The following is a 16,760-nucleotide window of genomic DNA, read 5'->3' as shown; positions in this document are numbered from 1 at the left end:
TTAAACATCTCTCTCTCTCTCTCTCTCTCTCTCTCTCTCTCATGTCTCTTGAAAAGATTATGCCAGATTTCATTTACACAATGCCTGACTTGCCCTAAATACATCTTCCTCATGGCAAGACCTCTTCTGTCAAACATGCAGGATTGTAAACACAGTAAAAAGGAATGCAGAGACAGTTACAGAAAACATACCTCTTTCTTCTAATTTGTTGCAGATAATAAACTGCTATGCATTAATCTCCACAGATAATCTGAGTGGAAATACTTGGTAAATTGTGAAATCCTATATCAATAAAGACATTAGTAATGTTCAGAATAATAACAATAGAATAACAATTTCTGAGCACTTGGTCTTATGCTTAAGAAAGTAAATTCAGAATTAGAAAAAAAAAGTATGCGTAGACTAGTGCTTCTCACCTCAGGGTGATTTTGCCCCCTGGAAATTTATGGCAATGACTGAAGACATTTTGGGGTGTCATATTTGAAACAGGACACTCTACTGGCAATTAGTGAGTACTGCTAAACATCTTGTAATGCACATCTGGAAAGGCTAGCAAGATGTTTAAAATAGAAGCATTAATAAAAGATCAGATGATTGAACTTGGGAGAAAGAAAAAATAGCCAGGCTGTATTTATGCGGTCTGCTGGCCATCTCTTTATATTTAAGTCATTATTGTGGCATAGGCAATGCTTTTTATCTAAAATAACACAAGCTATTTTTGCACCCGTTTGTTTAAAAGGTCTGGGGTTGCTATGTTGTTGATAGTTAAGGGCTAGTAATTTCATAAGTAGATAAACCCCTCTGCATGAATGAAGAACTGTGGATTCTTGAATCACTAGGAAGAGCTCTCTTCAAATAATCAGCTGGCCTGACTTTCTGGTGCTCCACCTCACACTTGCAGAGCATCTCCATGCAGCCGTTGAGTTCAGAATTGAATTTTTAATTGCACTGAACGTCGACAGTTAAAAATGTTGACCAAATGTTTCTATTATCTGTTGGATGATTAGAGTAAAAAAAAAAATCTACTTAAAGTTGGAGTTGGGAGGCTGAGGCAGGTGGATCACCTGAGGTCAGGAATTCAAGACCAGGTTGGTCAACATGGCAAAAACCATCCCTACTAAAAATACAAAGAAAAATAGCCAGGTGTGGTGGCAGGCACCTGTAATCCCAGCTACTTGAGAGGGTGAGGTAGGAGAATCGCTTGAACCTGGGAGGTGGAGTTTGCAATGAGCCAAGATGGCACCCCTGCACTCCAGTCTGGGTGACAGAAAGAGACACCATTCCAAAAAATTAATTAATTAAATAAAGTAAAGTTGGGAACATAAAATTGCATTTCAAAGCAATCACAGACATCACCATATCTAATTCTCACACTTGGCAAGATATAAAATGACATTGCCAGAGTCATACATCCAGTGCTTTCTCCACCACGAGATGCTGTCACTCCTGTTAGGCAGAAGAGTATCTGTTACTTGATTCTATGCTATAGTTATATTAACAAATCTTTATATATTAAAATTACCTCTCAATAAAGCAAGCAAGCATGTTGTACTAGTGTCAACAACTGAAGAACTTTAAAGGTAAATAAATGCAATCAGTAGTCATTTATGGTAAAGCTTCATTTAAGAATTTTAATATAGTTCATTAAAGGGCATAATGAAGTGTGTGGGTCAGAACTGAGAAAAGCACCCAGATTTATGTGTAACCCTCAAAAGGCAAAGAAGCATCCCTTCCCAGGAGTCTGTTGTAACAGAGGCTGAGGACTTCTGTTACATTTAAGAGAGTGATTTGCTGATGAGACTTCTCTTTGCCAGATACCCATTTGTCTCATATAACTGGCCACATCTCTCCCCAGGGCAGGTCTGGAATAGGCAAGAATGGTGTACAGTTGGGGTAGAGAAGGGCTGCTAGACTTTCTCTTCTATTTCACTAAATTTGGACTTGAAGTTCCTTTGATAAAAGTGGCTCTTTCCGGGCCGGGCGCAGTAGCTCATGCCTATAATCCCAGCACTTTGGGAGGCCGAGGCAGGTGGATCACAAGGTCAACAGATCGAGACCATCCTGGTCAACATGGTGAAATCTTGTCTCTACTAAAAAATACAAAAATTAGCTGGGCATGGTGGTGCGTGCCCGTAGTCCCAGCTACTCAGGAGGTTGAAGCAGGAGAATTGCTTGAACCCAGGAGGCAGAGGTTGTGGTGAGCCAAGATCGTGCCATTGCACTCCAGCCTGGATAACAAGAGCAAAACTATGTCTCAATTTAAAAAAAAAAAAAAGTGGCTCATTCCTAGTAGCCTAGGGATTACATCATTCAAAGGACAATGAAACAAAAACAAAAGCAAAATATCTAAGAGTGGCACTCAAGAAATGTCTAGCTGGGACGGCGGGAAGTAGGATTAGTTCAGCTTTGTGCCAGTCACTGACACAGACATTTTTCTCTCCATCCTCTCTCTTATCACGTTTTATCCTGTGTTTGCTTTTCCTAATCATTTTATTGGTAACAGTGGCTGTGAGGCTTGGAGGAAGACACTAAAGAGATGGCTCATCCAGTTTTCATTCTAGACTAATAATGTGGAAACATTTCAGTAATAAGAACCCTTTTTTGAAGGTCCTAAAATGATATTCCTACCGTATTGCATGTAAAAGGGCAACTACTGTTTTTGAAATAACAACAGAGGACTCAGGTCAGTTTAACGGGGCTTCATTGGAACCTCCAGAGGCTGCTGTGCTTGAAAGGGGATATTGGAGAACTCAGGACTTTTCTGTTCTGATCAAAGAAAGGCCCAAGCACTCTATGTGATCTAGCTTAACTTGTTCCATTTGCCCTGGAGAAAAACCTGTAGAAACAGAGACTTGTCTGCTAAGAGATTCCCCAGGGAGGCTGAGAACTCAGGCGTTCTGGGAACTGATTCTGGTTGTCATTCATTCCACTAATCCTTCTACCCAAAAAAAGGAAAGGAAGGAGACTTACTTCTTTTACTGAGGGTCCTAAGAGGTGCCAATGAAAGTGCTTGGCATGCTACACAATTATAGCATCAATCTCAAACAACCCCCTAAGTTAAGTTTGGCATTCTCACTTTCCAGGTGAGGAAACTGATGATCAGACAGGATAAATGACCCATAGAAGGTTACTCTCTGAGCCTGGCTGGGCTGCCATATGGTCTCTGGACTGCCTGATCTCAGAACTGGTGTGCTTACTTTACTCTGAAGGACCTTCAAGCAGAATGGATGACTATTCTGAAGTAGGCTTTCAGAAATGTCTGGAAAAAACACAATCATATGCTGCTGGCCTTCTTTATATAAGATTAGTATTAATAGCTTTTACTGTTTTGGTAACTAAAATCACTGCCGAGAACATTTCTCTGCCAGGTCGATGTGGCATTCTCTTTATGTGCATTTTCCATCATTATCCTGCTTTTCCCTTTACCTTTATTGTATTTTCCCACCTTCTAATGATTCTTAAGAAAAGAAGAAATCAAAGGCATTTTAAAGATACTTAACATTTATCTAAAAGTAAAAATTGGGGAAAAGTCTTTAGTTATTCTTGGGCATGCTAATTACTTCAGCAAACTAATTATTTCTATTCATATTGAACAAGTACTATATGATGAGAATCTGAGAAGTTATTTCCCCAAAATTCGTTTGAAATTTGAATGTCAAGACTTAATTAGGCCATAGAAGATGGGGCTTTCATATGAACTTTCTTCACGAATTTCTACAGTTGGAAAGTTCTCCATAAACCAAAAGGTCGCATGTGTCCTCTCCCCAACTTTTCCACCCACCACCTTGCAGCAGGAGTCCTGATGCTTTGAAAAGATGGCACGGTGGCTCACGCCTGTAATCCCAGCACTTTGGGAGGCCGAGGCAGGTGGATCACGAGGTCAAGAGATCGAGACCATCCTGGTCAACATGGTGAAACCCCGTCTCTACTAATACAAAAAAAAAATTAGCTGGGCATGGTTGCGCGTGCCTATAATCCCAGCTACTCGGGAGGCTGAGGCAGGAGAATTGCCTGAACCCAGGAGGCAGAGGTTGCAGTGAGCCGAGATCACGCCATTGCACTCCAGCCTGGGTAACAAGAGCGAAACTCCGTCTCGGAAAAAAAAAAAAAAAAAAAAAAAAAAAAAGATGATGCTCTCTCCTTAACCTGCCTTTGGTGTGGAAACCATTGCTCCTCCTCACTCCCATTTCCCCAAGTCCAACTACACTTTCACTGACTCTTCACTGTCCATCCTTCATATATACCCTTATTCATACTGAGTGTGATTCCACTGAGGGAGTGGCTGAAAGGAGATGAATTTAAAGAATGAAGCAAAGGGCAAGAAAGCTCTACATATGGAATTCCCGGCATGTGCCTAGCAGGATGCTGGGTGCTAAGCAACCATCTCATTTAAGTGACCCAATAACTTTTCATATGATTGGTATTATTCTTGTTTTGCAAATGAAAATTGAAGCTGATAACATTAGGAGAAGTACCTAATGTAGATGACGGGTAGATGGATGCAGCAAACCACCATGGCATGTGTATACCTATGTAACAATCCTACACAATCTGCACATGTACCCCAGAACTTAAGTATAATTTAAAAAATTTTAAAGAAAATTGAAGCTAAGGTAATTTTATCTACCATGTACTGAACATACACATAAATATAAAAACACCAAGGCCTGCATGACCTTGCCTCTCTCTCCAGCCTTCTTGCTGGCTTCCAGTATCCGCTGCTCCATTTCAGAGACATCCTTTCTGGTCACGTGACACACACTTTTCTCCCCATATCACAGTCTCTGCACTTGCAATTGCCAAATCCTGGAACATTCTAAATTCCCAGTTAGTCCCACCTAAGTTTTCATGAAAATCTCTTGAGAGATAAAAGAGAGGGAGCTCCCTTCTCATTCGCTACATTTCTTCACTCTACTTAGTTTGCTCTATCACCACAATAAAATTCATAGTGAATTAAGACATGTACTCATGTGTTGTCCTATCCCTTACTACACTGTAAGTTGCAAGAGGACAGAAGCCTTCTTTGTCTTTTTCCCCAAAATCCCTAGCACCTACTACATTATTTGACACATAATGAGTGTTCAGTACAACTCTGTTGAATGATAAATGAACCAGACGAATGAATGAGCCAAGAACTGTTCTAGATGCTTTCAATAAATCATCCCAAAATCATACGTTCTTCTACTCCACTGAGTCTGCTATGCTCTCATCTCTGCCAGGCACATGTGGGTGAGTTACTCCTCTGTGCCTCTGTTACTCTGGAAGAAAGGCTTCATTCAGCTATGAAATCCTATACTATTAAGAAATGTAATGCATTTGAGCCTGTGATTTCACTTCCTGAAAATAAATTTGGTTCTTTGGAGAACTGCATAGTAACTTTTAAGTATGGTAGGATCGAGTGAGCAAATTGTTTTCTCAAGCACCCATTCCTAATGGTTTGCTGATGCAGAGCAAGGTGGCACTGCCTTGCTCCCGTCACTGGGAAGCTGCCTGGGGGCTGGACTCATTTCCTGAGCTGGAGAATGGCTAGCAGGTGAGCATGAACACATGGTTTCCCACTCAGGAAACCTGCTGTCTCCTTTACATGAACAAATTGAGGAAGGTTTTCTTCTCCCACAACACTAGTGGCAATGAGTTTTTAGCTATAATTGAGCCATTGGTCTCCATAAAACAGCACCAAAATAGTTTGTACAACTATACTGCATTTTCCCCTGTCAACATTTGCATGCTCTTGCTTTTTTTTTCTTCCCTCCACCCTTCTGTTTTTATCTCTTTCAATTAACATAAAAACAAGGCAGGGAAGAACATGTTTTCCTTTTTTTTTTTATGCCTGGTTTTCCTCTGCTAGGAAGTGCGATGGCAATGCTAGCTAATCAAATAATTTTGTGTGTTGATTCTTTCCTCATATATGTTGTGCCCAGTGGCTAGAATGATGGAAAACAGAGATGGTTAAATAGGTTTCATCCTTGTTTAGATAAGACAGAAACAATCATCAGCCGTGATCTCTCATGATAGAAAACATCAAGTCAAGCACGGCACACTATGCTAAGGGATTGTAAACCTGTGCCCACTAAGTTAGATCTGTAAGTCAATCATTTTGTCATCATAAACACATAGAATAGGCCGAAGACCTTAGAGGCCACTTGATACAGAACTCTTACCATGTGCTGGCACTGTGCTAAGCAGGTTAAATGGATCAGTCATTTAATTTTTACAAGGAAATTTGGTATAGAAGAAACTAACAGAGCTCAGAGAGATATTGTCACTTGCCCAAGGTCACAGAGCTAGCAAGTGGCAAGTCTGGAATTTGAAACTTATCTCAGACTTTGGAAGAAAAGGAAAGGTAACTTATTCTGCTACTGTTGTATACAATAAGATGTCAACTGATTCTCATCTTATTGCAACCTGAAACATATTTTAGTTAAGCCTTGCACTTCTTGAATGGTTTCATTTTATTCTCAAACATCCTATCATGTCTAGCCTTACACAATTCCTTAAGAAATGATAATTATATCAAACGTCCCATGACCAAGTAGAGAATGTGGTAGGGATACCGTAGAGAAATTTATTCTTTCATTCAATACTTATTTGTTGAGCATTGATTGAAGGTGTTGGAGATACAACAGTGGGAGCAACAACAAGAATAAAAACCCAAATCTCTGCCCCCTTAAGGCAAAAAGAGACCTTGAAAATAAATAGAATAAGTGTAAAATTATCCAACGCTTGCAAATTGTCCTGATACCACACAGTTACTTTCTTTTTTTAATTAATAAACTTAATTTTATTTATTTTTTGTTTTTAGTTCAGGGCTACATGTGCAGATTTGTCATATTGGTATGCTCCTGTCAGTGAGGGACTGTGACTAGAATCTTAGACTGAAAGTTGGGAGACCCATTTGCAAACTCTGCTTTTTCCCTAATAGAATACCATTTATTTGGTATTTACTGCATGCATAATATGCTCTGTGTTTGATTGCAATGGCCTCTTTTTCTCTCAAAATAATCTATGTCATAAATGAGAAAAATGAGGCTTCAAGTCCCACACTCAATGACAGGTCTGGAATTTCAGATCAGAGTATGATGCTCACATCACCAAAGTATCTCACATCCTCTAAACAGGCAACTTGGAGAAATTCTGTTGATACCCCTTCAACTCAGACACGTCATCTCTAAATAAAATTATCAAATTGTTAATATTTATATCAGCTCTGAGCTTCCATGCATACATGTGACCAAGAATCCTCTTACTAGCGTTTAGATATAAAGAACTTGCCTGTACTTAGTAGGCTCTCAAAGAAATGGGAAATTAATTAAGCAGTTCATTCTTTCTTAAAGTTCCTCCGTTCCTTTGATAGTCATTGAGCCAGTTAATTGATAGGTTCATTACTTTGGATAAATCCTGACAATGTAATAATGATGAATCTCAATTTATACTAATTTGATGATAATTTGTACTATGTTATATAATTATTTTGGCAGTACATTCTCTTCCTAATTATGTTTCTCTAGGCTGATATGAAAATCTATTTACATTCCCTGAACACAGAGTTAGTTTTAGTTGTAAGGAGCGGATCACAGATATGAGTATGTTATTAAACGTGCACAAGGATTAATTGACCTCTGTGAATAACCAGCAATTTACTAAAGGTGTGTGCAATTTGCCCGTATTCTTAGTGTCCAGGATATCCAATTGAGGATTCTCAAAGGCCTCCAAAAAGTCGATTTAAGAAAGGACTTAGATTTGCTTCAGCCTGAATTGGGAAATGAGAAAAACCATATATGCATATGTTCCGTAAATGCTCTAATGCTTAATTCCAGCTATATCAACATTGGACTATAGCAGGGGATAAGAAAAACGTTCCTTGCAGTGGCAGCAGGGGTACTTTAGAAGAAATTGTGAAAAGTATTTGGAGATGTCTATGTCAGGACATGTCTTAAGCTTCTTGGATTGACGAACTTCAGCTTGATTCAAAATCGTAGGAGTGTGCATGGCCTTGGATGTGCCTTTTTTGTGGAAAGGGGGTTGGAGTGTCCATCAGCTTTTCTCAAGAAGCCTGCACACTAAAGGTTTAAAAATTACTTTGCTGGGTTAACTCTACCTACTTCTTCCTCAACCCTTCATAAATGCAAGATTTTATCAAAAGGACCCTTTCTACTTTTCCCATGACTGTTAGCCAAATCCTCTCTGCTATAAGAGTGATCCTATGAAATGTAACTTTCACCATTTATACAGCCAAACTATGTGCTGGTGGTTTTGTGTTCGTTTGTTTGTTTGTTTTACGGCACATAGAGTTCTATTTGCCAAAGGATCTTCTGGGGTAAAAGGGGAATTGCAATAACATTAAAAACTCTAATGTATTAGATGAGATCATTATTTAGTGAAGGACCCGATGATTCATTATTTTCTGTTTCTCAAAAAAAGGAATGTATTAGTACATAGGTCACATTATTTGAGAAAATTTAAATGTGACAATAGCTTAAAGGTAAGGCATTAAGCTCAGCTCCAGTCTACAAAATATTCCACTTAGAGATTATCGTCGTCATTAGTAGCAGTAGTATCGTGTCTAGGCAAAACTACAGGTGTGATATAATTCTTGGAATTGGTTTCCCAATTCTAACTCTGTATCACTACATCACCCCCTGCACTAACATTACGACAGTGGTTTCCAAGCCTCCTCTCAGCGTAACATACCAAGTCTCCCTGAGATCTCAATTGATATTATCACATTTTCATGCTAGAATTAAATGCATCTTCTTCATTCTTCCCCCAACCAACCAGTTTCTCCTCCTCTGTCCCTGTCTTGGTGACTAGAAACCAAGAAATCAATAAATCTACTTTACCCCCTCTCACCTTTCACATTCATTAGTTAGCAAACGGTGGAGATTCTGCCTTGGAGTATGTTTCAGATTCAATCTCCTTTTCTCTGTCTCTCATCGTCTTCCTTCTATACTAACATAACTGATCTCTCTGTCACAAGTTCCTTTCCCCTCCTACTTTCTAACAACCCTGGATAGTCGCAAACACTATTCATTCTGAGTAAAATATCTGATGTTATACCTCCATGTTTGAAATTCCTGAGTACCACCCTCCCCACCCCTGATGTTTCATTAAGAATAAAGGACACATTTCTTAGTTCTCCATACCTGTCCCCACTGCCATCATAACATCTAGTTACAAAAATATCTATTATGTCTAATATACCCTTTTAGCCACAAAAAAAAAAGTCTGTTAACCAATTTTTAGAAACTATCCTTTCTTACTCCATTAAGGAGATTAAAGTTCTTTCTAAATGTGACCTAAAGGGATTCAAAATCACAAGTAAAGCTGTATCTAATTAATTCTAATCTCTCAAGGGATGTCATAGTAGCAGATCAAGGTAGGTCTGAATTCTTACAGAGGAAGAACTGGGAGTGAAGCACCTCCTAGTCCCTGGAACATCGTCCAATGAAGGCCCTTTTACAGCTGGGTCCGGCATTTATACAGGAGGCCCCCTCACAGGTAAATGGGAAACTTAACAAACGCGGTTGAGTTGATTGATGCATCCTACTTGAGATAAAGATTCAACTCCTGTGGTTCTAACTTTGGTCTTAAAAGACCATATGCTTTTATTTGGGTTCTCAAAGTCCAGAAGAATTTTGTGCAAAATTATTAATTTTCCTGCCACTTACACCTCCTATTATCAATTAATAAATTAATAAAGTCTTAAGATTCCGGGATTGAAATCAAACCTGCGTTCAAATACTATAACTATGCTTTATCTCCCAAATCTGTAAATCAGGAATAACACTTCCTTTCCAATTAAATGTCAAGAACCTGTTACTGTAGTGAACATCATGTTGTGGCACTCAGCAAGCAGTAGCTGTGAATATTATTGTTGTAGCTTAAAAATATGAACTTGCTTAATATAAATCAGTGGTTCTCAGCACTGGCTGTACATATCACCTGGGGAGTTTTTAATAACTATCAGTGCCTGAAACATACCCCAGACAAAATAAATCAGTATATTTAGGAACAAGACTCAGACATTGGTATTTTGGAGAAGTTTTGGGTGGTTCTAATAATATACTGAGAAGCACTGATATAAATTATTTTCTAAGCCTGATAGTTTTCAGATAAATTGACAAAGTCAAATCATCCAAAAAGGTGAAGATCAGGCCACAGACTCATGAAGAATTTACTGGGCAATAGAGATCTCGTGAGAGCAGCAAGACCACGATGTAATGTCTATGACCCTGTCTCTCCTTCGAAAGGTTACTTTCAAGCAAATTTGAGGTATAGCTTTCATTAACATCATTATGAACAAAGCTTATTATGAAAAGATTACACTGAATTATCTGGGGTAGATAATAATTCAACACATTTTCTGTTAACTTCCAACTCCTAGATTTTGTTCAATAATTTGCTGTTAAAATTCGTTTCCCCTGTATTCTCTCTTACATATCATCTTTCCACCAGTTTCCCCTAGATGTTGCAGAGAGGTAATTTTTTAGGTTCATGTAGTCGCCCCAAAAGTTCCATTCTCTCCTATTTACCAGACTGCCTATTTCATTCTGCCATGGGAAATGTTTTCCTGCTCTGTTCTCAACACTCTGTACTCCTTAAATAGCATAATCTCATCTGTTGTGCACCTGGTTGATGCAATCTGGCTCTTCTAGTCGGATCATCTTCTAAGCTAAACTAAACCCCAATGAGTTCCACTCCACTTATTAATATCTGTTAGTATGAGCTTCCTTTCTCCTGCAGACCATACTTATAGGAAGAGAAGCTTATAAAGGAGTTAAGACTGAGAAGAACTTCCAAATAGTATAGTTATTTAATTCATCAACTCTTTGTGGAATATCTTTTGATTGTCTTTAGTTTGGCTTGGAGGCAGGGGAAAAGTGGGCTGGATTTATAAATAGTATAGCACAGTTTTCAAAAGCAAGGAAAAACCCTAGACTTGTGGTTAGCTTATCACCTGTGTACATGCATATGGTTAATATGTGTAAGTAAATGGAGGAAACAGAGAAATTTAGCAAGCTGTCAACCTCGAACCCAAAAAAAAGTCATTTCTTCCTCTTGATACATGTTTTTGATGTTAATGTACCAAAGCTGTGCAATTTCACACGTCATAATCACAGAAAGATGAGAAAATGAGATGCACTGGCTTTCTATTGCTGCTGTAACAAATTATCCCAAATTTAGTGGCTTAGACAATATATTCTTTTGCAGTTCTAGAGATCAGAATTCTAAAATCATATTGTTAGCAGGGCTGCTTTCCTTATGGAAGCTTCTGGGGAAAAATGCAATTTCTTGCCTTTTCTGACTTACAGAGGCTATGCTCATTCCAGATCACACTCCCTCTTTCCCTCTGCTTCCATTCATACATTTCCATGTACACCTTCTCTGCCTCAAGACCCTGCTGTTTTCATTTTGATTACACTGGGCCCACCTAGATAACTCACAGAAATCTCCCCATCTCAAAAATCTTTCATTTAATCACATCTGTAAAATCCGTCTCCATGTAAAGGAACATATTAGTTGGTTCTGGAATTAGGATGTGGACATCTTTAGAGAACCATTATTCAGCCTACTCCATAAAAGAGGTATCTTTCTGTATATCAGGATTTTCTGTGGTCTAATGCTGTTTTCTATACATTCCATTGTAACTTTTGTAAATGTAAGTTATATTCATTCAATGCGGCATGAATGTATTTTCTATAGCAATAAACACTGATCTAAAGACTGACTTATATCGACCTTGTTCTACTGATAATGAACAATAAAAATTGCATGGCCAAAGAGGCATCTGGCTCAGAGGATAGTATAGATGCAGCCTAAAATATTACAGTTAGCAAATGAAAAGAGCTACATCCTGCAGCTCAAACTTTCATCTCACAATTTGTGCTCTGAGACTTGATATCATTTAGCTGGTTTGCTGAAGACTCCTGTAGCAAAAAAACTTATTTCTATCTTGAGGTACAAACCATTATTTTAGCCACATTACGTGTTCACACATTTGGAAGTTATTCACTTGAAATCATTGACTACAAACCATGTCTGGTGGTTTAGAATTTATCCTGATACTGAGAAGGCTATAAAAAGAGAAATACAATTCAGCTTAGTGAGTATAAACTTCCAAGATGCCTATTTTTCAATGAAAAAATAGCAGTAATAAAAAACCATATAAATATTACAAGAACACCTCAAAATTGCTCGGGAGCACTCCAGGTTCTATTCTGAGTTTCTGTTACCACAATAGTAGTAGCAGGCCTATGATGTGTGACATATGGATTTCCCTTAGTGATGGCTGCTGAGAATTTGTGGAGAGGAATTTTTCATTGCTGTCTCCATAGCTCTGCATTGCCTTCCAGGAAATGATCAGACTGAAATATGGTGCAGGCTTTTTAAGATACCTCCACGTGTTGTTGGAAGACTCTGAGCCAAAGACTTCCCATGTATTTTATAGAATGACTCTGTCACCAGCCACAGCCGTTAGACCCCTGTGAACTACATCTTGGTCATCTTCACTTAGACTTCATTGAGGACTCGCAAGACAAACTAAAATGGTGCTGCGCAGACTGTTCTTGATAACATCACCCATCAAGATATAAGAGATCATCATTGCCAAGAACAACTAGGCTAGACTAAGAAAGTCAATACCACTGTGAACAAGGTCATAAGAGTTCTGTTGCAAAAGCTCCAGAAAACAGCTGGACCAATGTGGGATTACGGTTGTCAATGAGCAGTGACTGTGTCCCAGGATATATTGATAACAGTGGGGCCTTAGAATTGTCCTTTCAAGAGCCAGCCGTCATTGAGTTTTGTTTTGTTTTGTTTTTTTGAGAGGGAGTTTCCCTCTTGTCACCCAGGCTGGAGTACAATGGTGCAATCTTGGCTCACCGCAACCTCTGCCTCCCAAATTCAAGCAATTCTCCTGCCTCAGCCTTCCAAGTAGCTGGAATTACAGGCATGTGTCACCATGCCAGGCTAATTTTTTGTATTTTTAGTAGAGACAGGATTTCTCCATGTTGATCAGGCTGGTCTTGAACTCCCGACCTCAGGTGATGACTGCCCACCTTGGCCTCCCAAAATGCTGGGATTATAGGCGTGAGCTACTGCACCCACTGGCACTGAGTTTTTATTCTGTCTTCTGATGACCCATTTACCGCAAATAAAAGAAAGAAGTAATTATTTTTTAGCTACTGAAACAATGGAATAGTTTTGTGGTATTTCCATGTACAGTAGCATGATAGGAAGAAAGCATTTATAATAGGTACAAGCCACCCTCCCTCTTGCTGATTTAAGGATTATGTTATCTAGATGGAATGTAATATCATAAGTATGCAGGAGCTTAAGTCTTTTGGTATTGATGTCTTTTGAGTTCTTATAATTAATTCTGTAACAATATAGATTAGAATTTACCACCAATGGTGATCACTGGAGTTAGTGGTAAAAAACTGTTTTGATAGAAACCTTTTTTTCATTACTCTAACCCAACTCAGCTACATCAGATCTGAAGAGTTCCACCTCTTTTTATGGGGAAAAATTATTTGACTTGTCCCAATCATGATTATTTGTTAATTTGTAATATCTTTATTCTATAAAGAATTGGAGCCACCTGGAAAAATACATTTGAAACAAACCAATAAATGTTTTTAAAGGGGAGGAGAGTTGGCACAAAGAAGAAAACTAGGTAAAAAAAACATAAAGCTGGTTGACATTAGCACACATAAAATGTATACCCTGTGATCCTGTCTAGTTGCCAATGGAAAACCTAGAATTTTGACCCTAAACTTCCTAGCAATCAAAACAAAGTTGTAAACAAGACCATTTACATGACTTGCAGTATTCCTGAAACAGAAAAATGTATTTACTCAAAAATGAACAGCTTGTTCTGGCACTGCTAACAATGCTATGATGTTAGGTAACTGAGATATCTGGAGAGTGACATATGTCAGAATCATCTCCACTTCATTGGCTAGAACGAGCACATACACTCACCCAAGCTCAAGAGACTAGGAAAGGCAATCCTAGTATGTGCCCTTTGAGTGGGAAAACTGGAAAGCAGTACTGATGATGTCCACACTAGGAATCTTCTTAAATCAATATATATTCAACACCCCACCTATTTTACATACATAATGTTAACAAAAGGACTGAGTTGTTTTTAACTGTTTGTCAATCTAAGTCAATGATAGAATGTCAAAAGTTGTTTAATACAAATAATTCCATTAAGAAATGAGTTTTGACCAGGCGCAGTGGCTCACACCTGTAATCCCAGTACTTTGGGAGGCCAAGGTGGGAGGATCACTTGAGGTCAGGAGTTTGAGGCCAACCTGGCCAACATGGTGAAACCCCATCTCTACTAAAATACAAAATTAGCTAGGTGTTGTGGCGCATGCCTGCAATCCCAGCTACTCAGGAGCCTGAGGCAGGAGAATCGCTTGAACCCAGGAGGTGGAGGCTGCAGTGAGCCAAAATCATGCCAGTGCACTCCAGCCTTGGAAGCAATTTGGAGAAATATGCTATCCATATGAACACTACTGATAGCTGTCTTTATTACATTTTAATATGTGTGACATGATGTGTTTTGTGCCAAAAAAATTAATTGTTGCAAATAAATAAAGCCAGAGATGGTTCCTAGCAATACTGCCCTAGTAAAGTATACATACTACCTAGATAAACACCACTTGGTCAGTTCAGCAGACAAGTACTGTATTAAAATTCAAAGAAGCTAGTCATTCTCAGGAAAAAGTAAGTTCTACAAAGAACTATTAGAAAACTTCCCATATTTTTAAAACTGACATTTATTTTGATGTGACATTTTCTTAATCCCTTAATGACTTTTAGTTGAAATACCAACATGCCGAGAGAAAATCAAAATGGGAATGCAATCCTTTTATTTATAAAGTATGCTGCAATTAGACGATGGGGTACTGGCCTCAGTCAGCTTAAAGACCATTGTAAGAACAACTGCTTTAAAAGCGCTGCCTTTGGTGCTATTGACTTTGTTGTTCTTATCTAGATGTTTTTCATTCACCTGGGTGAGTGTCCACAAAGCTGACAGGCTGATGATCAATGACTGGACTTGTTTCTTAATTTCAATTTCTAGTAAATTCAAGGGAAGAACCAGAAACACTAATGCAAGCAAACAGCTAGGAAAAGGAACCAGGATTTTTCTACTATAGCAAATAAAATGTGTACCTGGAGGACCCCAGGGTTCGTTTTGCAATAACAGCTGGCCTGTTGGCTGTTTATTTGCTGCATTTTCATATCTCTTTCCTAACACTAAAAGGCATATCAAATGAATATTTACCTCCAGGAATTCTGAAAGACAATAATAAAAATAATTAGTTAAATGATTGTTTTTAAAAAATGCATATCTCATAACAAGGAATTCAAAGCCTCCATAATGATGTTTAAAAAGAAAAATTTTACCCAAGTGAAAAGCTATAAACTCAAATGCTTTTGTGTTCTATTTTCAGTTTCAGAAACAATATTTTAAACCTTAGTATCCAGCTCTATGTCTTCACATAAAACTTGCCCAGTTCCCTTTCAAGAGGTAATCTTGGCTGCAATTACACTATCTAATGACCAAAGTGAAAAATAGGATTTCTGACTGACCCTGGCAGGCCAGCTCTTTATGCTCGAATGATATAAGAGAACAGCTAACAAGACCTCACCATGCATGGCTTTAAATGTTATTGATGGCACTAAAGCAAGTCTACCCTTTTTCAAAAAATCCTTTACTGTGCCTGGTCTTGTTGTCACCATGGGAGTGACTTACATCCTGTGGGCTGATGATTCATGGAGAGAGTTTTCTGTCATTTGTCTTACGTTCATGACATTACAGTTTCACTAAATATTCCTCTGGTTTTCACGTTAGTAGAGACATTGTTGAGAAGTGTAGAACTAGTGTTCATGCTATTATGTAATAGTAAAAATAATTAAATGGTTGTTTTAAAAAAATGCTTATCACTTAACAGGGGATGGAAAGCCTCCCTAATGAAGCTCATGTCATCTAATACCCTCTTTATTTCTTATTTCTTTTCATGTAAAATCATTGGTTCACATATCTTAGGCACCTTCCAGAACCTCTGATAATTTGCATTGCCTTTCTCCAGACCTTTTCAATTCATCTCTTCAACTGAGGATCTAAAAGTCCTTGTTATTTAATGCAAATGTGCATGTTTTCCATAGAGCAGTGATTTTCAAACACAGCTGTGAAATGCAGAAATCCAGGCTACACTCTCAGAAATCCTAATTCAGAATGTCCCTGTGATGGAGTCTAAGAATCTTTGATATAAAAACTTCCAGAGGGGATTCTTACTTGCATCCAGAATTGACCAGAATAGTCCCTATCCTTTTATCTATAAATGAATCCTCTCTTCTCCTACTCGTGGAAAAGGGGGAGAGAGAAAGGTTTCAGAGATATACTAATTTATAAATCTTAATTTAAACATATCTACACACCAGTGTTGCCAATTCAACATTTAATGAGTTGTACTCTGAGGGTGGCATTATGCTAAGTCCTAAGTTAGGGAGATCAATAAAATATATATTTCTAAGTATGAAATTGCTCAGACACTTGGAAAGTGGGAAAGACAAAACCCTGTGCATTATGGACAACTCCAAATATAAAATTTGTTGAGTATAAACAATTTTGTTTTTTTTTTAATGGAGTTTCACTCTTGTTGCCCAGGCTGGAGCTCAATAGCGCAATCTTGGCTCACTGAAACCTCTGCCTCCTGGGTTCAAGTGATTCTCCTGCCTCAGAC

General features: G+C 38.4%; 1 protein-coding gene across 7 annotated transcripts in view; it reads left to right on the top strand.

The window, feature by feature from the left end:
* Positions 1-16,760, top strand: part of GRIK1 (glutamate ionotropic receptor kainate type subunit 1) — a 391,291-nt gene that overhangs the window by 258,555 nt on the left and 115,976 nt on the right. The window lies entirely within an intron of this gene.

The sequence above is a fragment of the Aotus nancymaae genome, unplaced genomic scaffold (assembly GCF_030222135.1).
Source record: "Aotus nancymaae isolate 86718 unplaced genomic scaffold, 86718_ANA_hifiasm-v0.15.2.pri h1tg000022l_1, whole genome shotgun sequence".
Taxonomy (NCBI): domain Eukaryota; kingdom Metazoa; phylum Chordata; class Mammalia; order Primates; family Aotidae; genus Aotus; species Aotus nancymaae.
This window is presented reverse-complemented; position numbering and strand designations above follow the sequence as displayed.